Genomic DNA, 24979 nt, shown 5'->3' on the forward strand with positions numbered 1-24979 from the left:
TGGGTGGAGGCTCCATCCTGAGAGTCTCTGGTAGGTTTAAGGCCCACCCACTCATCAAGGGAGAAGAAGCAGGGAGAGGGGGAAGGTGGGGGTCTACCTTCTCAAAGGAGGATGGAGTGAATTCACCTGTGAGGAAGTGCGTTTCCCCCAGGTGATTTCATTGTTCCTGGGAGAGGATACTTTTTAAGCATGACTTTGTCATCTTGTATCATTGTCTGTGATGTTCATACTTTTGTTTCTGTAACTTTGAAACATCTTGGTGATGGGCTACTTGTCTTTTCTGAATTTTTCATTTATGGGGGGGGGGAGGTGGGCGTGGTGTGTCTGTTCTGCTGACTCTATATGCTGCCAATCAGCAGTTAAGCTGCAGTTCCTGTATGAAAATAGGATTTAGGGTACAACCTGGCGACCTGAAAGACCTGTTCTTATGGACGTGAGAAGATGTAAATCCAAGGCAAGCTCTTTGATTTGGGTTGACAACTATAAATTACCTTTCGTCTTTAATTTACTATCCCAGTTTGGTGTGACAGAGGCAGCACAAGTTGCAGGGAGTGTCCCACGGGCCTTTCCTTTCAAACTTGCCTTTTGAGCCCTGGCTCCACTGTTTCCACGACCTTGAGGCAGTCACTTAATCTCTCAAACACTCAGCTGATGTGTCTATGAAACAAGGATAATACTCATCTAATAGGGTTATTGTGAGGAGAAAATAAGACAGCTTTTACAATGATCCAGCACATAGTGAGCTCAGTAATTTTCCCATTTTCTTGTTCTCGGCTGAAGTTCACAGTGAAGGGAGATACAATTGGTGCTGGATTTAAGCATTGATTATAATTAGAATCCCACTTTTCCCATTTATTTTTCATTTTCGAGTTTAGGATCACCATGAGTTGTAATTCAGAACTGCTGGGGCTGGTTGCCTAGCTGTTTTCCTCCTGTGGAAGTAAAGTCTAATAGATACAGATTTTAAAAAGGTGGAATGTTAAAAATCAAATTGATTTATATAGATTCTATTTTGTATTTGCATAGGTCTAAGATCAAAGCTGTCAGTCTGCCACAATGATGGAGTTATAAAATCCAGCATATTTAAATCGTGGCTGCTGCTAGAGGTCATACTGCTGCCACTGTATTAATTTGGGAGCCATTTATCTGGCAACCTTTATTCTTTGAAACATGACAAATGAAGAAGGAAGGGAAAGAAGCTTCCAAATAGCCAAAATGCATCTAGTCCATGTATTGAATTGCGTGCACTTGACCCCTAGGGAAGCCTTTTAACTTCATTCAGAAAGAATCCATATATTATTAATTAATCTACCAACTTTCACCACATTTATAAAGGCTGTTGGATGCAGAGTAGAATCAAGAAAACACGACTGTTAGATACACGTACACTGATAGTAAGAAGATGTAGTAAATTGGATAGAGAATGCAAAAGGTGTATAAAAAATAGACACAAGAATCTAAAACATATATCAATTTTAGCCATTTAATATTTGATTAAAATTGAAAATGTATTGGGACTGGTCCTGTGGTAGAGCAAGTTAAGCTGCTGCCTGTAGTGCCAGCACTGGTTCAATTCCTGGCTGCTCCATTTCCCATCCAGCTACCTGGTTATGTACCTGGGAAAGCACTGGAAGATGGCACAAATGCTTGGGCCCTGCCACCCATGTGGTGGACCCAGAAGAAGCTCCTGGATCCTGGCTTGAGCCTGCCCCAACTCCAGCCATTGTGACCATTTTGGGAGTGAACCAGTGGATGGAAGCTCTCTCTCTCTCCCTTTGTCTGTTTCTGTCTCTGTCTCTCCCTCTGTCTAACTCTGCCTTTCAAATAAATTAAATAAATCTTATTAAAAAATGAAAAAGCATTATGCACTAATCCCTCCCTTATCCAGAGAGGATATGTTTCAGAACTTCCAGGAGATACCTGCCACTGCAAATAGCACAAAATCTTATAATTTAAACTTTATCATAGGTTTAACATATATCATATATATAGAAAGATAGATATCTGTGTATATACATATCTATATACCTGTATCTCTCTATATATAACTTTGGCATGGTAAGTTAACAATAATAACAATAAAATTGAATGATAATAGTGGACTGTAGTAAAAGGTATGTGAATGTGGTTTCTCTCTCTGGAAAGGGTCAAGATAGATAATGGTTTTTGGATTGCCACTGACCATGGATAACTGAAACCAAGGAATGTGAAACTACAGATAAGGGGCGAGGGATGTGCTGTATACCACACGGTGCTGAGGGGAGGTTTATAACAGTGAAGTACAAGTAATGAGCACTCATGATTAAACCTTATTTGGAAGAACCAACTGTTGCCCATTTCACATAGCAGGGTTTAGTTACTGAGCGTGTGTCTTTAGTGTTCAGCTGTATGTTAGTGCATAGTTAATGACATCAAGGGGTCTCCACCTACTTGGAAAGATAAAGCAGACATAAGCCCAAGTACTGTTGTCTTCACCATCAGCAGGCTGAAATAAAGAAGGCTGTACAATTAGTGTCACTCATCTGGAAAATTCACTCACAAGATATTCTAATCTCTAAGAATTTAGGACAAATGAGATTTCTTTTCGTTCAGTGACCTTGTGATATACAGCTTCTTGGCTTGGCTTCCAGTCCATAGTCATGGACTTACTGTTAAGACAAAGGCAGCCAGCCAGTTTCTCTTCTGCTAAGTTATAGAAAATATGTTGTGATTTTAAAAGTCCTAATCACTGGGAAGGTCATTTGACCTAGTGATAATGTACCTCTTACCATGCCTGAGTCCCTTATTAGAGTGTCTTAGTTCAGTTTCTAACTCTGGCTCTGATTCCAGCTTCCTGCCAATGTGGATCCTGGGAGGCAGCAGTGATGGCTCAGATTGTTGACCCTGCCACTCATGTGAGAGACCTGGACTGAGTTATCTGCTCATGGTTTTGGCCTCACTCAGCCCTGGCTGTAATGGGCTTCTGGAAAGAGAACCAGTGGATGGGTTCTGTCTGTCTTTTTCTCTGCCTCTCTGCCTCTCCAATAAATAACATATAAAATAAAATTTTCAAACAAGTTCCTAGCACATGGTTTAAAAAAATACTAACTACTCATGTAAGTGTAGTTAAATGGTTGCTATTCTTTCCTTTTTTATTGAACTTAATTTTAATTTTTAGCAGTGATATGTCTACATTGCATAAACACTGAAATAGTTTTATATACTAGCAGCTATATAATTAGTCACCTGCCCTAACCCTCTGTATCTTTTCTTAGCCTTCCTACCTCAATCTTGAGTCTTCGAAAGCAATTACTTTCAACTTATTTAGCTGTTCCTACATTTTTAAGCTCCATATTTACACTTCCTTAGTTGTTCGTTCAGTTTTATCTATTATGTTTGACTTTTTCCTATGAAATTTGGTGCTCTTACACACTGCCCAATGCCTCTGACTTCCTTTACCCTGACCTAATGTAACCATTTCCAATTGAACCAATATTTAATGTTTACATTGTTGTTACCATGTCAGTATTATTCACAGCTGGGCCTTAAGCAATCCTATGATTTTACTCCTTTTCTTACATAACTTTATGTCTTTTCTGGAGTTTGTAATGGCCTCAGTTTCCTTTTTCTTAGTTTTCTACATTATATACCCGTACTAATTCATCATGAAATCCTCAGATTAAAGCATAAATCTTGATTGTTTCCTTTTCCCTCCTGAGAATATATATCTTAAACCTTACTCTCCTTCAATCTAGACTTTTGGTTTTTTAGATTTACTTTAGTTAATTTTATTTTCCTGGTATACAGTTCTCTAGATTTGAAGTTATTTTTCCCAAGCCTTTGGAAGGTATTGCTCCTTCTTTTCCTGCTTTTGCTGCTGTGGTTGTACAGCCTAGGGCCATCTTGATTCTTGATATTATTTATGAAACTTGTTTATTTCTCTTTTAGAAGATTTTGAGATCTTCTCTTTGTCTGCAATGTTGTAAGGTTTCTCAATGATGGGTGTTCATGTAGATCTGTTTTCATTTATTGAGGTAGGTTCTTTGTGACCCATATTAGTCTTTCAGTATTAGGAATGTTCCTGTAATGTTTATTTATATTTATTTATATTTTTCTGCCTTTGTTTTCTATTTTTCTTTCTGGAATTCTTATTCAGAAATTGGTTCAGTCATCTCATTTTTCTTTTATTTTTATCCTATCATTCATTTCTTTGTCTCTTTCTCCTCTGCTTTCAGAGAAATTTTTTTTTCCTCAGTCTTTGTTGAATTGTCTTTTTTCTTAACATTTTAAATTTCTAAGAGCTCTTTTTTTTTTGTCTAAATCTCTCTGTCTCTTACCTAAAAACCTTTTATTTAAGATATACAAACTTTACACATTTCATACACACAAATTTAGGAACACAGTGATTCTTTCTATCCTACCCACCCTCCCACCTACACTCCCACCCTTCTTTCTCCTTCCTCTCCTATTCCTAACCTTATTTTTTACAAAGATCTAATTTCAGTTAACTTTATACTGATAAGATTAACCCTACACTAGCTAAAGAGTTCAACAAATAGTATGAAGAAAAAAAAAAATGTTCCTCAACAGTTGAGACAAAGACTGTTCAAAATCATTGTAATTCAAAGTGTCAGTTTAACTTCTATTGATTACCTTTTGGGTACTATATTAGTTACCACAGATCAGGGAGAATATATGGTATTTGTCTTTTTGGGACTGGCTTATTTCATTAAATATAATGGTTTCTAGTTGCATCCATTTTTTTTTTTTACCACTGTGTAGTACTCCGTTGTGTATATATACCATAATTTCTTTATCTAGTCTTCAGTTGATGAACATCTGGGTTGATTCTCTATCTTAGCTATTGTGAATTGAGCTACAATAACCATGGGGGTACAGATCACATTTTCATATGCTGATTTCTTTTCTTTTGGGTAAATTCCCAGGAGTTGGATGGCTGGGTCATATATTCAGATTTCTGAGGTATCTCCATACTGTCTTCCACAGTGCCTGTACTAGTTTACATTCCCACCAGCAGTGGATTAGGGTACTTTTATAGCATCCTGTTTTTCTTTCTTGACACAGTATCATTTAAGTCACTGAGGATTTTAGAAACATTCCCTTGGTTCCTATATGACCTTTTTCCTCTGGATTACTCTTTATTATGTTTGAGTTAGTATCTTGTTTTGTGTCTTGCATTATTCCATTTCACTGCTCAAAATCTAATAATCCTTGACTACCTATTAGTAATTAGGAGTGAGACACCAGGAGGTCGTGGCGGGGGGGGGGCTTCATGGCAGAGTGATGGCGTGGAGACCTGCTGTGTTGGCTGTGAGGTCTCAATATCCTCTTATTGATCCCTACCTTTTTTGTGTGAGCTGCTTAATTAAAGAGAATCTAATGTTTTTCTGCCTCTAGGGTATACCTCTGATTTCTTTTTTTCCCCTTCAGTTGTCAAGATTTCATTTACACACACCCCCCCCCCCTTCCTATTTTTAGGAGTACACTCTGCCTTCAACAATGCGTGTAAACCCTCTGGTTCAACCTGTTCAGTTAATAAAAGCACTCTTTTGCTGGGGTAAAGGGAAGTTGGAGAAAAGATTCATGACTGATGTCCTCTTGCAGCTTACAATTGTTATTTGTATTTGTGGGGTGAATTACTAATAAGCATCACTTTTGGAACTGACCAAGAGCCTGCAGGTGCCATGACTGTTTCTGGGTTCTCTGTTGCTCCAAGTCAAAGCAGCGTTTTGAAGTCTCTTACCTTACATGTTTTAGTTCAGAACTACTGAGTTTGAAAGAAGCCTGCAGACTTCTTAAAGGACAGGATGAAGGCTCTAGGGGTGCATCAAAAGCTGAAACCTAAATAAAGGCTTATTAAGGCAACTTGAAGGGATTGACAATTCAGAGTCAAAGCCAGTGACAGATTTTTGAAGAACCTTCTCCAAACTTAAGAATTCTCAAAAAATTCCAAGTGGACTGATATTCCACATGTCTTGGATGTAAAGATATGGGCATGGCAGGGATGCTTGAACTGGAATAGGAGCATTTTTATGAATCCATTTGTAGGGCCGGTGCTGTGGCATAGCAGGTTAAGCTGCTGCCTGCAGTACCAGCATCCCATATGGGTGCCGGTTCCCGTCCTGGATGCTCCACTTCCAATCCATCTCCTTGCTAATGGCCTGAGAAAAGTACTGGAAGATGGTCCTAGTGATTGGGCCCCCACACTGCTGTTGAATACCTGGAAGACGCTTCTGGCTGCTGGCCTCTCCCTGGCCCAGCAACAGTCTTTGTGGTCATTTGGGGGGCGAACCAATGGATGGAAAAATCTCTGTCTCTCTTTCTCTGTTTCTCTCTCTCTCTCTGTCTTCCTAAATAAGTAAATAAATAAATAAACCTTTAAAAAATGCATTTGCAAGCGGCTATGCCCCAGATGTATTAGGTATTAGAACATTTATCAAAATCATGCACTTAACCTAAATATTTATGGGATAACTCCCGTGTTCCATGTAGTTTGTCTGGGAGTTACAGGTAAAAGATGAATTTACTAGGTATCTTCATAAAAAAATTCTAGACCATATTCTAAATTGTTTTTTTTAAAGATTTATTCATTTATTTATTTTAAACACAGTGTAACACAGAGAGAGGGAGCGATAGAGAGTTCTTCTATCTACTGTTTCATACTATTTCATTACCCAAATGGCTGTGGGTCTAGGGTTAGGCCAGGCGAAAGCCAGGAGCTGGGAACTCCATCCTGGTGTCTCACCTGGGCTGGGGCCCAAGCACTTCAGCCATTTTCTCCTGCTTTCCCAGTTGCATTACCAGAGGGCCGGATTGGAAGCAGAGCAGCCAGGACTTGAACTGGCACTCTGATGTGGGATACTCGCATTGCATTGGCTGCTTAACCTGCTGTGCCACGGTGCCGGTCCCGCTAAACTACTTCTGGTTACACTTGTAATATTTAATACATTTGCAATGTTTGGAAATGATATCTGAGACAACATTTTAATGTCAGGAAAAAGATAATTAAGAGTTATTTATCCATTTCTCAAATTTTTTTTCTTTTGTGGATGTAACTTGAAATTACTCATAACATGTTTAAAATTCAAATTTTCACCAAGAAAATCCATCTGTCATAATGAAGCAAAAAGGGACATTATATGATACTCCTTGAGGATGCAAAATTGAAAGTAGTCAATTAACTGCCCTAGATTACAATTTGAGGTCATTCTGAGCTAAATTGGCTTTGGAAGCAGAATTTAAATTACTGGTCAGGCTCAATTAAGATAACTGGTCTTGAAACAAATTTATTTTCCTACCTTCTGTTGCATAAATAAGAATATTTTTGTTGTTTGTACTTCTTTATAGCCGCATTAGATATAGCCATTATTCTTTAGAAGATAAACATTTCAAATAGTAATTGATTTAGATACTTATTATAGTTTTGTATTTAAATAAGAAACTTGAATAAACATTTGTTATTTGGTTTTCCAGAGATATTTATAGTGAACCCTTTTGGAGATATTGGGAGGAAAATCAATACGTTACTCTGAGTTATATTTTTGCTGCTGTGTACACTATTAAGAGAGTAACTATCACAAACTTCAGTTTGATTTTTTAATTTAACCACAACAAGTATATAGTTGTAGTTATTTTAAGAAAACTTTAATTATAAATATGTATAATAATTAAAAAAATTATTTATTTATTTGAAAGGCAGAGTTACAGAGAGGCATAGCAAGAGAGAGAGAGAGAGAGAGAGAGATCTTCCATCCATTGGTTCACTCCCCAGATGGCAGCAACGGCTGGAGCTGAGCTGATCCGAAGCCAGGAGCCAGGAGCCTCCTCCGGGTCTCTCACATGGGTGCAGGGGCCCAATGACTTGAGCCATCTTCCACTGCTTTGCCAGGCCAGAGTAGAGAGCTGGATTGGAAATGGAGCAGTTGGTTCTCAAACTAGCACCCATATGGGATGCTGGCATTGCAGGCGGCAGCTTTACCCACTACACCACAGTGCCAGCCCCCTCTCCCTCTGTTTCTACCTCTCTCTTTGCCACTTTGCCTTTCAAATAAATACATAAGTAAGTCTTAATAAAACCTCAAAAATCAAATTTACATTTTGATATTTAATACATTGGTGAAAAAAGTTGATATCCACAGCAAAAACATTCAAATTGTTGATTTTTTCCCCTAAAACATTAGGTAAAAATGTCAGATAATTGTGTGACACTTCATGAGACTTTGTTAGTGGATATGGGCCAAAATGAAAATGATGAGCTAGGTGAAAATTTTATTGAGGAAGGTCTAACAGTTATATCTGGCAGATTTGTATTATCTTGGAAACTTTTGCAAAAATCACCTAGGAAATATATGATTAGAAATGATCCTTAAAATGTGCATGTTTATATCTAAGTGTATATATATATATGCAAAATTTGCTTCATAAAGTTTCCATTTTCTTTGTAGCATTGTGCTTTTCATATTTAACTGACATAATAATTGTACATATATATGGGGTACAGTGATAACTCAGTATGTGTACACTATGTGTAGTGACCAGATCAGAGGAATTAAGATTTCCATCTCCTTAAACATTATCATGTTTATGTTTGGAAGCTTTGAATTCCTCCTCTGATTCTGTATAAAATATATGATTAATTGTTGTATGGTGACTCCACTGTACTGGTTTCTTCCTTCTTCCTTAATTGCATCCTCTATCCATTATCCTTCCTCTGCCACCCCTCCCCTTGGTATCCTCCAGTGACCACTCCTCTGTTCTCTTCTGGGATCAGATGTTTTACCTTCCATGTGAGTGGGAACATGCAGTATGTCTTTTATGCCTGCCTGGCTTGTTTCACTTAATGTTACATCTTCTAGTTCTGTCTGTGTTATGCAGATAACAAGATTCCATTCTTTTTTATGGCTGAATAATATTCTAGTGGATGTGCATATTTGTATATATATATATGTTGTATGAATACATATATGTGTATATCTATGTACGTGTATTTCCTTATCAGTGGACACCTAGATTGGTTCCATATCTTGGCTATTGTAAATAGTGCTACAGTGAACGTGGCTGTGCGGGCATCTGCTTGCTATGCTATTTTCCTTTCCTTTGGATATATACCCAGTAGTGGATAGCAACATCATATGGTAGATCTGTTTTTAGCTTCTAAAGGAACCTCCATTCTGTTTTTCACAGGGACCGTACTGATTTATATTCCCATCAACAATGTGTAAGAGCTCACCTTTCTGCAAATCCTTCCAAACATTGGTTGTTTTTTGTCTGTTTGATAATAGCCATTCTCAACTGAACTAAGATGCAGTTTTGATTTGCATTTCCCTGATGATTAGCGATGCTGAGAATTTTTTCATTTTTTATTGTTTTTCTGTATATTCTGTAGAGAAATATCTACTCAGATAATTTATCTCTTCTTTAATTGAACATGTAGGTTAGATGGCTTACTATTAAAATGCAGCTTCCTATCTTAATTTGAAATTTATAGTAAATCTTGAAAACACAAGTTTTCCAAAAAAGTTTCAAGCCAGCCAGATCATTTGCTACTTAATGTGACTTCTTGTACAGAAAATACAGCTTGAATCTTGTTTCATACATGAGAGTTTTCTAGGCTTGGAAAAAACAACTAATACATTGGAATCAATAGTTGACCATAGATTTAAATATGATACAAAAGGTTTAAAAATCTAAATTGTCATTGTTTACAAAATATTGGCGAATTAGGGCTAAAGCGCTTGGTGTTATTGTGTGATCTTCTGTTTAAAAATAAACAGTGGAAATAATTGTAGAAACCTCTGGGTTTAGAAAGGCTTGTTGGTGGTTCTTCACATCCTACTAAAAAAGCTGGCTGCCTTTGCATATTAATCACTTGGTGAAAGGAAGCTCGCCTTATTTGCATTGTGCATGCACTACGAAATCCAATAGTACGCCTGAGAAAAATGGGGATTGTAATTGTTGTTCTCAAAGGGTTTTTATTCCATTCAAGTGGAAAAAGCTGAATGCTGGAGAACTAGTGCAGTGTTTTGTGGAAGAAGAGTCCCTTTGGCCACTGCATTTCATGTGTGCAAACCCAGAGTGTGCTGAACCCCAGGCCAGGGGGAGGAGGAAAGGGACTTCATCTTGCTGTGATGCAATCTGTGTCCTGCGAGAGCTCTGTGATCCTGTACGCATTTTCTCCATGTTCTGGAACCAGCAAGAATTAGCATGGAATTCTGGCCATCTTTGCAGTGTTGGGCATCTGAGGAGAACTAAATATCAACCCAAGAATCTGAAGCGAAATAGCTGGTGTGGTTTTTTTTGAGCGTGGGCAGTGGGGAAGGTAGTGATAAGAATTAATTCAAAATTAAGTAAAGTATGAATATATTTAGAAAATATGTCACTTTTAATGGCTTATAGAATCATTTGTCCCCAAATTATTTTTAAATTATATATTTGAAATTATCTTAATAACAGCCTCTTTTTCACTCTATTGTATCTGAAGGCTCATTGGTTGAATATAAACATTGACAATAAACACCAGAGATGTTATCACTATTGTTGAGACTTTGTTTTAATAAGGTCTCATATGATGAGCTACTTTTAATTTTTTCTTCCATGGTAAAACACATCTAATTCTCTTTTTTTTTAAAAGATTTATTTATTTATTTGAAAGGCAGTGTTATAGAGAGGCAGAGAGAGACAGAGAGAGGGAGAGAGAGAGAGAGAGAGGCCTTCCATCCACTGGTTCACTCCCCAATTGGCCACAAAGGCCGGAGCTGTGCCAATCAGGATTCAGGATCTTCTTCCTGGTCTCCCACACAGGTGCAGGGGCCAAAGCATTTGGGCAGTTGACTACTGCTTTCCCAGGCCATAACAGAGTTGGATCAGAAGTGGAACAGCTGGGACTTGAACCGGCGCCCATGTAGGATGCCGGCTTGCAGGCGTTGGCTTTACCTGTTACGCAACAGTGCCAGCCCCCAAATACATCTTGTTTAGGAAGCTTTTTCCTGGCCTCCTCATTCTAATGAGTTCCATCTGATAATAGCCATATTAGCCAGTAGTTTCTAAAATCCCAACATGCTCATTAGTTATTTTGGAGGCCCATTGTTTTGGACTGGTTTAACATACTTTACATGTTTTTAAAACTCTGCATGTAATGTATCATTTCCAATTAGATTTGGATATTATAAGGAAGTGCAGGTGGAAATGAACCATTATCTGTGTGCACATATTTTGACAGTATGATTATGTGTAGTCATGCTACATGGCCTATCGTTCTAATGATTAGGTTGAACACTAGAAGGTTCGTTTCTGAATTAAAAGGCCACACTTAGAGTTTACTATAAACCACTTGGCTTAGGTATATTTGACTCTCATTGAAACAACTTCTTTTTTTTTAAGATTTATTTTATTTATTTGAAAGACAGAGTTACAGAGAGAGGTAGAGACAGAGAGAGAGGTCTTCCATCCGCTGGTTCACTCCCTAGATGGCTGCAGCGGCTGGAGCTGTGCCAATCTGAAGCCAGGAGCAAGTAGCTTCTTCCAGGTCTCCCACATGGGTGCAGGGGTCCAAGGACTTGGGCCATCTTCTACTGCTTTCCCAGGCCGTAGCAGAGAGCTGGATTGGAAGAGGAGCAGCTGGGGCTAGAACCAGTGCCCATATGGGATGCCGGTGCTTCAGGCCAGGGCTTGAACCTGCTGCTCCCCAGTGCTGGCCCTGAAACAACTTCTTATCACTCTCGATGTTGTACAGATTTTTTTTCTTGGACAGTTGAACACACATCCTCTGATGCTACCATTTCTATTCTATTTGATTTACTTTCTGTAATGTTCGTCTCCATGGGACTTGTATTTAATTTGGGCTTATGCAATGCATTCCAGACTTTTGGTCTCTGTTGTTCTGAAGAGGAGAAGTGGCCAAGAAGTAGTTCAAAAAATGAAGACCACAAAAAATCAGACTAGTAGAAGGAAAAAAAAGCTACAATTTCTACATTCAAAGAAGACCATAAATAGGGTTCATCAGACATTTCTTCCAAAATAAATACATTATTTTTAATGCTTCTCCACACTTTTTGTTGTAAGCCATATTGAAAGGCAAAATTATAACACGTTTAGTTATAGAGTGAATTGGCTTTTTCCTGTGATTCATGAGTCAAGGTAGACTTTTTTTTTTTTTATGCTTTGTTAATTATTTGAAAGGCAGAGTTACAGAGAGGTAGAGGCAGAGACAGAAAAGTCTTCATCCACTGGTTCACTTCTGAGATGGTGGCCGCAACTGCCGGAGCTGTGCCTGGAGCTTCTTCCAGGTCTCCCACGTGGGTGCAGGGGCCCATCTTCCACTGCTTTCCCAGGCCGTAGCAGAGAGCTGGATTGGAAGTGGAGCAGTTGGGACTCGAACCAGTGCCCATATGGGATGCCAGTGTTGCAGGCGGCAGCTGTATCTGCTACGCCACAGTGCCAGCCTGGCTCTGTTCTTTAGAATAGAAAGGAGTGCCTTCTGGACAGTGGCTCAACAGTGGGTTCTGTACTGGGGGAACAGGGAACTAGAACAATAGAAAATTGATTAGCATCAAGTTCCCTTTCTTAAGGGTTAAGGCAGAGGGGACTTCTTTATTAAGCTGACTCTGGTAGACTTTAATCTCCTGCTTTAAGGAAAACCTGATCTCTTTGAGATCTACCTGGTCCTCAGAATCTCATTTTGATGAGGTGGCATTTGGCACTAGTGCATACATTTTGATGTGATCTAGTTGGTTGGGCTTAGTGCAGGAGATCAGCCCAAAACAACAGCAGCCTCTCATAAATTTTGTTCAAGGAACATAATATTTAAAATTTATTATGGTTAAGGACTTAAATTTTAGCCTAATTATAAAAATGTGAAATGCATTATACATTTTTAGGATTGTACAGCTTTCCTAAAGTGTGAAAAATCATGTACCAGCAAAAATAGCTGGTATCAAAACCACATGATCAACTCCATAGGCAGAAAAAGCATTTGCCAAAATGCAACACCCTTTCATGATTCAAACATCAAGTAAACTATGAATAAAAAAGGACTTCTCTGACCTGCTGAAGGGCATCTATGAAAAATCCAGAGAAACATACAAATGGCCAATAAGCGCAGATGGCCAAAAACTACTCAACATCATTAACCACCCGGGAAATGTCAATCAAAGGCAGAGTAAGATTCCTCTTTAGACTTGCCAGGATAGCTAGAATCAAAAAGGAAGATAATAGCAAGTGTTAGCAATGATGTGGAAAAATTGGAACCCTCATACATTGCTGGTGGAAATGCAGAAGTCCGTTTGGAAAACAGTCTGGCAGTTCATTAGCAGAGCTACCATATGAACTAGCAGTTCACTTTGCCAAGAGAAATAAAAACATATGTCTGTACAAAAACTTGTTCACTATTAGTGTTTAAGCCTTCTGAATAACAGTCAAAAATGGAACAACCCAAATATTCATTAACTGATGAATGGACAAAAAATGTGGCCTATCCATGTAGTGGAATATTATTTAGAAATAAAAAGGGATGGAGTACTGACAGATACTGTCACATGGATACGCCTTGATCCTGCTTGTTAGTCACATAAGAGCCTTTACTGCACTAGCCTATTGTTTATGACTGTGAAGGTTTATCTTAATGCTAGTGCTCTTTCATGTTCATCCTTGTTCTTATTAACTTTCAAGTAGTATGCATTATATCTTCTTGAGAATAATTGAAATAATTTTATTTATTTTTATTTTTATTTTTTGACAGGAAGAGTTAGACAGTGAGAGAGAGAGAGACAGAGAGAAAGGTCTTCCTTCCGTTGGTTCACCCCCCAAATGGCCGCTACGGCTGGCGCGCTGCGCTGATCCAAAGCCAGGAGCCAGGTGCTTCCTCCTGGTCTCCCATGCAGGTGCAGGGCCCAAGCACTTGGGCCATCCTCTACTGCCTTGCTGGGCCACAGCAGAGAGCTGGACTGGAAAAGGAGCAACTGGGACTAGTACCCAGCGCCCCAACCGGGACTAGAACCTGGTGTGCCGGTGCCGCAGGCGGAGGACTATCCAAGTGAGCTGTGGCACCTGCTGAAATAATTTTTATTTTTATATTCTTGAAAGAACAATGGTGTACCAAAATTCTAGGGATACTGTTGGCCCAAAGAAAAATACCTAATAATTGAAAATATCCATGTTGACCTATCTTCTAGGAGAGAGGAAACATTTATGTTTCTATGTCCTTTGGCCTTGGTAAGTTTCCATTTTTGTTTTCTGGAGCTGTTATTCAGGATAAGAGAGTATAGACAAGAATCCCCCTTCTCACATACATGCTAGCTTCACGAGATCATTGGGTACTGTTTATGTCCTATGCAGTAACTGTCAATATTTTCTCTTTACTTGCATTATTTTGATAGTCCAGTTTTTGTCATTGATTCTTTGTGTATAGAACAAAATGGAAAGATATGCTTGCCAGGATTTAATAATCTATCACTCAGTAATCACAGAAGAAAAGTGTTCATTCATTTTTAGTCCTGTTAGTCATAAGGCGATACACAATACACATGGTTGCATTTACAGCAGGCCAAGATGGATTTAAAATGTATTTCTTGGCATGTGCACCTTCCTCAGTAATCTTAAATGCAATGTTCATTAGGTAATGCTGACATGATGAGCATGAAATGGGTAAATAATTCTTAGATGACATGGATTGTGTTTGGCAAACACAACTTTTCTAGGGTATGGGACTGCTTTTCATTGCAAGAAAAATCTTCAGTAGTGGTCTTGAGCTAACCAAGGTTGCTTGTGGATTTTCCACCAAGATGCTTTGTAAGGAGACGTGAGTGTTTGGCATTACCCTTCCCAGGATCCTTCAGAGAAGCCACATGGAGGTAATTAACTCACTTCTGATGAATTCAGGAATTTGAAAGATCTTTGAAAATTCATCTTACCTGCTTCTTTAAGACAAAATTCACGAACATATCAGATAAGAATCTCTCATTACAAATGACATACAGATGGAGGTGAAGATCAAAAGTTATTGGTATTATAATGAAATTAGCTCACTTCTGTTAGGTGGCTTTGATTTTTTAGTCTGAATTGAGTATTTATGGAGGAAAACAGCCAGCTTTTGGTGTGGCTTTCCAGATATCTTCATTTTGTGATACAGGCTGTACCATGCCTGTAATATGATCCCTGCCTCTCCCCTCCCTAAGAGCTTTGTAAGTTAATTTTGATTGGAAATTGTGATGCTTTTCCCTATAAGATGCTATACATGATCATTCTTGTTGTTTTGACCATAAATGCAAATCTTCACATCGTTTAAAGTGCTCAGCAAAAGATCATACAAATAGCTGCCCGACCTGAAATGCGGTTTTGTTCTAAGCCACTTGTAGGTATAACAGGTTCATTTGTGCATTCCATATTTATGCCTTTGACAAAGAGGAGAGAGTTAAAAGAGGGCTGGGAGTTATTGAAGAAAGATGTAAACGTGATGTAGCTGGGAATGTGTGTGCAATGGTTTGATGGCAGTGAGCAAACAAGGACCAAAGAGTCTTTATAGGACATCAAACTTTGTGTGGCCTTGTTCATCAGAGAGAAGGTGGAAGTCATCACTCTTTGAGAGCAGTTTTGAAAAGTTGGATATTTTTTAAAAATTTAATTAAATTTATTTGAAAGTTAAAGTTACAGAGAAAGAGAGAGAGAGAATCTACTGATTCACTCCTCAAATGACCTCAACAGCTAGGACTGTGCCAGGTCGAAGCTGGGAGCCCAGAGCTTCTTCCAGATCTCCCACATGGCTATAGGAACCCAAGCACTTGAGCCATCCTCCGCCGTTTTCCCAAGCCATTAACAGAGAGCTAGATTGGAAGTGGAACAGCCAGATAATTGAACCTGTGCCCATATGGGATGCAGGTCTTGCGGCAGCTGCCTAACCCACTATACTACAATGCTGGCCTCAGAAAGTTGGATCTTTTGCCCTTCTTTTTGAAACTGGGAGAGGGTACAGTCAGGAAGGCCAGATAGTTGGGGCAGAGGTGTGTGAGGACATAGAAGGTTTAATTTCAGTTTTGATCGTGAGAATTAGAGGAATGCATTATGCAAGAGAAACTACAAAGGGAAGGTTGATGAACTTGGGGACTGATTTGGATATGGAAGGATGGGAAGAGTGAAGATGATTTACGTCTCCAGTTAGGGTCCCGGGAAGAATGAATGGCACTAGCAACAGAAATGGGAGAGGGAGGAGAGGAGCTTTTAATTTTTTCAGAAGGTGATCAGTTGGCCTGGGGCAGAGGGACCCTGAGGTTAAAGTGGGCTGTATGAGAAGAAACGCTGAGAAGATAACTGGAAATAGAATCCTAGAGCTCTTCGGAGGGACCAGGCCAGAGACAGACCTGTAGTCATTACACAGTAGATGGCTTTCAGATCAGTGCGTTCAGAGGGAGAGCAGCGAGGACCAAGGACAGAGCCTAGCCCAACACTCAACAATCTGCAAATCGGCAGCTTTTGTACGTAGTAGTTATTTTAAAAAGGTGCACAATCATTTAAGCAAATTATTGTTTTGGACATTCCTATGGAATTGAAACTAAAGACTAACCATTTTTTATATTATGCTCTACTTTTGTTTTTTAAATGATTGTTTTAATTATATGAATTTATGGAGTGCACTGTGATAATTCAATGCATATATTCAATGCATGATGATCAAACCAGGCTAATTAACATTTCCTTCTCTTCAAAAAAAAATTTTTTTTTGATGAGCACTGGAGTAGAGTGTGGTATTTCAAAAAATGTATGCAGTGTGTACTGATCAGATCAGGGTAACTACCATCTGCCTCTCGTTATCATGACTGTGTATGGAGTGTTTGAGGTCTTCTATTTGTTCAAAAAAGTTCTGTTGAACTGTGTTTTAGTACCTATCTGTTCATTGTGGCTCCATTTTAATGAAGCTGTTTGTTTGCAGTCTGTACCAATTTCGTGTTGAGATTTTATATTTAAAGCCGGTGGTGAATTAATATATCTGGTAGATTGAGAGAGTGTGTAGCTTTAATTGATTTAAAATCCTCAAGCTTTAACAAAATTGGATTCCAGATACTAGGAAGACTTGTAAATAAGCTTCTTGGGCAGCTCTAGAAAATGACCTTCGGAAGTCATGAAAATGAACAAAAATTCATTTGTGATTGTTTTTCAAATGGAAGGTGGATGGGTTCTTCCCTGGGGAAGATTAGAAACTTGATGCCTATCCGAGACAAGTTTTAAGAATGGACTACTACGCAGATGATAATGGGAGCGTGGAGAAGAGAGTCAGGATTGAACATAGGTTCCCTGAGGACAAATTACATTGGGCCTCAATTCTCTCCTGGCAGGATTTCTAGACTGAAAATGGGGTTCATATTTCATGATAGGCAAATGGAAAAGTAAATATAAGCTAGGTGCAGGTGATTAGTCAAATGGCAACACCAATCTTCAACATGGAGGGACTCTTAAATTTTACAAAACTTTCTTGTGTTTTCTAATATGTTTACTTTTTATTGTATATATTTAAGGTTGGGGAACGTGGTGTTTCGTGTGTGTGCGTGTGTTATTAGTAAAGTTAAGCAGATTAACATATCCATCATTCCTATAACCATTTTTATTTGTTTGTAGTTAAAAAAAAACACTTCTTAATCTTGTTGATTGTTTTTTATTGCTTTTTCAGTCTCTCTTTCATTTACTTATGACCTAATCTTTGTTATTTACGTCCTTCTGTTCACTTTGGACTTAGCTGCTTTTTAAATTTTTAGTCCCATGAGATGTGACATATGGTGTTTTTAGAGAATCTTTTACCTTTTTTAATGTGTTTATTGTTATCAGCTTCTCTTTAAGGGCTGTACTTGTTATACCCTATAAGTTTTGATATGTTGTATTTGTCTCAATATATTTTTTAGATTTGCTTTTGATTTCTTCTTTGATCCATTTGTTGTTCAAATGTCAACTTCTGCATATTGGTTGAATTTTTGAAATTTCCTCCTATTACTGATTTCTAGTTTCATGCCATTGCTGTCAGAAAGATACTTGAATATCATTTCAGTCATCCTAAATGTAAGGCTTGTTTTGTGACCTAACATATAATATGTCCTAGAGAATGTTTCATGTGTGCCTGAGAAGGATATGAATTCTGCCGTTGGATGTTATGTTCTGTACATGTCTGTGAGGTCCATTTGGTCGGAAGTGTAGTTCCAGTCCACTGTTCCCTTATTGATTCTGTCTAGATGATTTATCTGTTGTTGCAAGTGGTTTATTGAAGTTCCTTTCTGTTATTCTATTACTGCATGTCTGTTATTTTGTTTATTTAGATGCTCTTATGTTAAGTGCATATACATGTATGCTTGTTAATATTCTCTTGGTGGATTTACCCCTTTATCATTATATAATGACTTTCTTTTCTTCATGTTTTTGAGTTAAAATATATTTTGTCTGAAATAAATAAACTAGTGCTTCTCACTTTGAGTTCCTATTTGCATAGAATATCTTTTTATATTTCTCCATTTGCAATCTATATGTGTCCTTAAAACTGAAGTGAGTTCTTGTAGGCAGCATTTAGTTAGCTGGATCTTCATTTTTATTCATTCAGCTATACTGTCTTTTGATTGGAAAATTTAATACATTTGCATTCAAGTTAACTATTGGAAAGTAAACATTTATTACAGCCATTCTGTTGATTGCCTTGTGGCTGCTTTGTGGATCCTTTATTACTTTCTTCCTCTTGCTTTCTCCCTTTGTGTTTTGACGATTTTCTTTGCTGATATGTTTTGATTCCTTTCTTCTTATGTTTTGCATATTTCCTGCATGTTTTCGCTTTATGATTAGCAGAGGCTTAAATAGAATATTTCATAATGATAACAGGTTGTTTTCAGATGATTAAACAACTTAAATTTGATCAGATACAAAGACTGTACACTTCTCTATCTCATTTATGTTACTGATGTCACATTAATATTATGCATCCTTTAACAAATTATTATAGCTATAGCTATTTTGAATAGTTTTGTCTTTTAACCCTTATATAATAGTTACTATTTTCATGCCACTATTATATAATTAAAATATTCGGAATTTGATTGTATATTTATAGTTACCATTGAGTTTTTAGACTTTAATATATTTTCATTTTGTTAATTCACATGCTTTCATTTCAACTCCTGTTTGCATTCTTACAAGGTGGATCTGTTGGTGATGCACTCCCTTGGCATTTGCTCATTGGGGGATATCTTTGTTTCTGGAGGACAGTTTTGCTGGGCAGAGTATTCGTTTCTCTTTGCTGCAGTGTTGTTTTTTTTTTTTTTTTCTTTCAGCATTTTGATGATCTCATTCCACTTCTTCCTGGTTTATAATAAAGTATCTTTGTTGAGAAGTCTGATATCTTATGGATGGCGTTCCTTATGTGTGATTAGTACCTTGTGTCTTGCTGCTTTCAAGGTTTTCTCCTTTGATTTTACAAGTCAAGAACAATCTGCTGTAGAGTGTTTTCCTTTGGGTTACTCTGGCTTGGGATCTTTGGATCTTCATCAGTCTGGATGTCCATATTCCTTCCAGGATTTGGGAACTTTCCAGACAATATTTGTGTTCTTTTTTTTTAAAGATTTATTTATTTATTTGAGAGGCAGAGTTACAGAGACAGAGAGGGAGAGAGAGAGAGAGAGAAAGGTCTTCCATCCACTGGTTCACTCCCCAAATGGCCGCAGTGGCCGGAGCTGAGCTGATCCAAAGTCAGGAGCCAGGAGTTTCTTCCAGGTTTCCCACCCCACGGGCAGGGGCCCCAGCACCTGGGCCATCTTCCACTGCTTTCCCAGGCAATAAGCAGAGAGCTGGATCAGAAATGGAGCAGCTGGGACTCAACCAGCACCCATACGGGATGCCAGCATCTCAGGCAGCAGCTTTATCTGTCACATCACAGCTTGTGCCCCCAGGCAATATTTCATTAAATAAACATTACCTGGTCATTCTTCTCATTCCGAGATATATAATTAGCATACTCATTTCTTGATGGGTACCATAGATCCTTTATGCTTTCTTCTCTCTCTTTCATTCTTTTTTATCCCTCTAATTGATTAATTGCAGATAACTTGTCTTCTAATTTGCTAATTGTTTCTTGTATGTGACTAAGTCCACTGTTGAAGCTGTCCATTTTGAGTTCAGTTCTAGTATATTTTTGGCTTTTTTCTCTTTTCTATTTCTTTATTAAATTTATCTGTTTGTCCATTATTTTCCTAATTTCATCAAGTTGACTACTTGTATTTTCTTGCATCTCACTGAGTTGGTTGAAGATGATTATTTTAATCCCCTTTCAGGCAATTCATAAATGTCCATTTGTTTCTGTTAGTTGTTGGAGCTTTATTGGTTTCCTTTGATATTGTTATATTTACCTGATTCTTTGTATCTGTAAAATCTAGTGTTCGTGTCTGCATTTGAATAAGTAAGCACCTTTCTTATTTACAGACTGGTGGTATTTACAGACTGGTTTCAGCAGGTTAACAACTGCTTTTAAATTCTCAGTCTGATAAGATCACCTCTAGGTTTGCAGTTAAGTAGCTGCTACTATGTCTGCAGTGGGGTCACTATGGTTTGTGGGCCTGTTTCCCTGGACTTCAAGGGCATGGATCCACTCTGGTCCTCAAGTGGCCTGGACTTCCCCCAGGACCTTTGTCCATGGCACTGATGCTAGGTTGAGCATCTGATTTAGGGTCTGCAGACAGTGGTCTTGTTTCTAGGTTTACAATTGATGTATCCTCTGGGTCCCCGGACAGGCACAACCCTGTTTGGTCTTACTCCCTGGGACCTACGAGGAGTCAGACCCAATCACCTCTTGAGTGACAAACCTGCTGTGGATTCAGAAATGATTCTGAGACTTGGCTATATCCTTATCAGCAATAGTCAGAGACAAGTTCTGCTGGTGGCATAGGAACATTGAGTGAGATATGCCCATCTGAGTCCTCTGGGTAGGCGTGTCTTCCTCAGGCCAGCTGTGGACCCTAAGGCATCCCTGCAGCTTGGGTTCCAATTGCAGTTTCTGGGTTTGACACCAGGGCTGTCATCAGTGAGCCTGTCACGTAGGTGGCAGCCCTTTGTAAAGGCCATCCTACATCCTGGGCTCCACTGGGGTTTTGCCTGGATCCCAGAGCTCCCACAAAGGCATTTGGTCTATGGATGGCCACATAATTATTTGTTGCTGTGGGGGCATATGAGCAGGGATCACCTGTTTTATTATTGTGTTGATGTCCTCTTGTGTTTTCTTACTCAATATTTAAATCAGTATTTCAGATAGACATACCTGTAGATGGCACAGATTAGGATTGAGAGTTAATAGGATAGGTAATAAAATCATGGTTCAGAGCTCGGTAATCTGGTTGAATCCGCTGAACTTACCATGTTGGAATATAACAAGAGTAAAAGCAAAATTCACATGCGGATTCTAAAATTCAAAGTTCATAATTCTCTCCTTCTTTACCTTCATTTCACATCTCTAGCAGTTAATTGCTGTATTTTCTCTGTTCTGTTAGCACTGTGGACAAATCTATCAGAGCACTTTTCCACATTGCACTCTCCTTGTCCTTGTTCACCCATCACCACCACCCTGAACCCCCACCCCCACCCCGCAGGCCTCCTACTGGTGAGCAGTCAGAGGACAGCGATTGTCCTTTGGTGGTTTTTCAGTTACACCTCCCCTCCCCCACCACCGAGCACAGAAGTGACTGAATACATGAACTAGAACATAGACACAGCACTTTGAAAAAAACCTTTATATCCTCATTCAGGCCCAATAATGTAAGGCGGTTAATATAATATTGAAGTTGGGCTGACTACTGTAACATGAATGGCTGTGAACTGGTTAATTGATTCTTTGCTTTAAATTGTCATTGGCAAATGGCCTGAAAGGAAAAGAATAGAAATGATCAAAGGTAGCAGGTATTTTAGAAATCATTGAGTTTATCCAGCTTACAGATCCAGTCGAAAGATGGAGAAAGGAGGAGATGAGAGAGAGAGAAGTGACCTGGCTAGGTTCGCACAGATTGGCACTCACTGTTCTGGGATAAACACTGGGATCCTGACTTTTTTAATTTTACTCTCAGTATGAATGTTTTTCTGTTTTTTTATTTATATGACAAATATCCTTGATAATTTTATGCATGTGGTTATTATCAATTAGTAATTATGTATAATAAAACATGTTATGATTGGCAATATAACCTGTAATAGTTGATACAGCAGTTCTACTTTCCATTGCTTTTGATGATGAGCAATCTAACTGCTTAAATATTAGTTTCCCCACTTATAAAAGTATTAAAGGGAAAATATTTTAGATTTTATTAAATCTTTAAGGCATTAAATATACTTCTGTGTTATTTTTAATGTCAAGGCATCTTTTATTGGAAATTGTATTGTTATTATGAGTGGCATACATAGGAGGGGTAGGGAGGAGGAAGCCATGAAGAAATGGCAGAGGGATTGTAGAGGGTGAAAGATTAGTTGTATTCTTGAATGACAGCTGCTTCCTCCTAAAGGCATCTTTTCTTTTTCTTCTTCTTCTACTTTTTTTTTAAATTAAAGACTTATTTATTTATTTATTTGAAAGGCAGAGTTGCAGAGAGGCAGAGGCAGAGAGAGAGAGAGAGAGAGAGAGAGAGAGAGGTCTTCCATCTGCTGGTTCACTCCCCAAATGGCCACAAGGGCTAGAGCTGCGCCAATCTGAAGCCAAGAGCCAGGAACTTCTTCCTGGTCTCCCACATGGGTGCAGGGGCCCAAGGACTTGGTCATCTTCCCAGGACATAGCAGAGACTTGGATTGGAAGTGGAGCAGCTGGGACTTGAACGAGCACCCATATGGAATGCCAGCACTTCAGATGGTGCTACACCACAGCTCTGTCCCCTAAAAAATGTGTTTTCATTTTATTTATTTGAAAAACAGAATGACGGAGGTGAGAGGGTAGAGGTAGGTGGAATCTTTCATCTGCTTGTTCACTCCCCAACAGTTGGGCCAGCCCTAAGGCAGGAGCCAAGAACTCCATCTGAATCTCCCACGTGGGTGGCAGAACCCAGGTGCATGGGCCATCAACTGCTACTGCCCAGGTGTATTAGCAGGGAACTGGATGGGAAGTATGGAGTAGCTTGGGGTTCAAACCAGGTACTCCAATACGGGATGCAGGTGTCCCAAGTGGTAGCTTACGCTGCTGCGCCATGATGCCTGCCCCTAAGGTATCTTTCCTTAAAGATAATTTTCCTCCATTTCAAATTTTTCTTTGTTTTTGTGCATTTAACATGTCAACTAAAATTGGTTTTCATAAATTGTTAAAAAGCATTGTGCAAGCAATGTTCAAATGATAAGCCCTGGTTTCCTGATTACTACCTCTCATTTGTAGAAGGAAATATTTTTACGTCTTTTCTCTAAGTGGTTGTTTCTGTTTCTCTAGGTGGTTGCTGCCATATTATGACATTATATATTTTTATGTTTTAAATTTTAGCATATTTGCTTGTTTGAAAGGTAACTCATTTGCACAGTTTGAAAATGAAAATAATATAAATATCTTGAATGAAAAATCTCCTCCTCACCCAGAAAACTAATTTAAATTATGTTTACATCATCTAGAAAATTCTTCATATTGATATATAAGCAAATAGCAAAATATTTTCCCCACCTTTTAAAGGTACAAAATTGTTACTTGGTTATCAATTTTAGTAGTTATTTATTGACCCCTTGCTATAATAAAACAAGTGTATATTCCTGTATCACCGTTGTTCGGTAAATCCCCACTGTCCAAAGCAGGTGCATCGCTATTAGTAATTCCTCTGTCACTGAATTCCTTTTTTTTTTTTTTTTTTGGAAGTTTGATAGCATTGGCTTTAAAAAAAAAGATTTATTTATTTATTTGAAAGAATTACACAGGGAGAGGGAGAGACAGAGAGAAAGGTCTTTTCATCTGCTGGTTCACTCCCCAAGTAGCTGCAATAGCCAGGGCTAAGGCAGGCTGAAGCCAAGAGCCAGGTGTTTCATCTGTGTCTCCTATGTGGGTGCCAGGGGCCCAGACACTTGGGCCATCTTCTGCTGCTTTTCCTAAGCTATTAGAAGGGAGCTGGATTAGAAGTGGATTAGAAGTGGAGCAGCTGGGACACCAACTGGCTCCGCCACAACGCTAGCCCATGTCGGCTGAATTCCTACCTGGAAGAGCCAACTGGTGCTTGGCCTTTTGTGTCCTCACTGCAGAGGTGGGGTCCCTGGATTCCTCATTTTGTAACGTGGGAATTAATAACATTTGAGGGTTCCCTTCAGCTCTCCCCTGTGTTTTGAGTCCTCCAATCTTTAACATCTATCCTTTTTTTAATGTTACCATTGTTGGTTACATCCACTTTCTGTTCTTTACCCTTAACCAAGCCATCACTGATTTCTTTATAGCTTAAAATTTAGAAATCGAAGTTCCATCAATAATTTATATGTTATAAATACCAAATAAATATTGCTCACAGAAGAGCTAGTGGTATTTTATGATTTTATTTCCTTTCTTACACAGATTTATTTATTTATTTTTTTTTAACAGGCAGAGTGGACAGTGAGAGAGAGAGAGACAGAGAGAAAGGTCTTCCTTTTGCCATTGGTTCACCCTCCAATGGCTGCTGTGGTCGGCGCGCTGCGGCCGGCGCACCGCGCTGATCCGATGGCAGGAGCCAGGTGCTTCTCCTGGTCTCCCATGGGGTGCAGGGCCCAAGCACTTGGGCCATCCTCCACTGCACTCCCTGGCCACAGCAGAGAGCTGGACTGGAAGAGGGGCAACCGGGACAGAATCCGGTGCCCCGACCGAGACTAGAACCCGGTGTGCCAGCGCCGCAAGGCGGAGGATTAGCCTAGTGAGCCGCTGCACCGGCTTCCTTTCTTACACAGATTTCTTAATGAGTGTAAAGAGTGTACTGTTGTTTTTTTTTCCCCTCCTTGCATTGTTTGCCTTTATCACTCGCTTAAGTTTCTCTAGGCCTCAAGGATACTGTCAGACCTATGA

General features: G+C 38.9%; 1 protein-coding gene across 4 annotated transcripts in view; it reads left to right on the forward strand.

Annotated features, from left to right (window-relative positions):
- The window catches only part of NCAM1 (neural cell adhesion molecule 1), a 322915-nt gene that overhangs the window by 12194 nt on the left and 285742 nt on the right, over positions 1-24979 (forward strand). The window lies entirely within an intron of this gene.

This window comes from Lepus europaeus, chromosome 7, assembly GCF_033115175.1.
Source record: "Lepus europaeus isolate LE1 chromosome 7, mLepTim1.pri, whole genome shotgun sequence".
Taxonomy (NCBI): domain Eukaryota; kingdom Metazoa; phylum Chordata; class Mammalia; order Lagomorpha; family Leporidae; genus Lepus; species Lepus europaeus.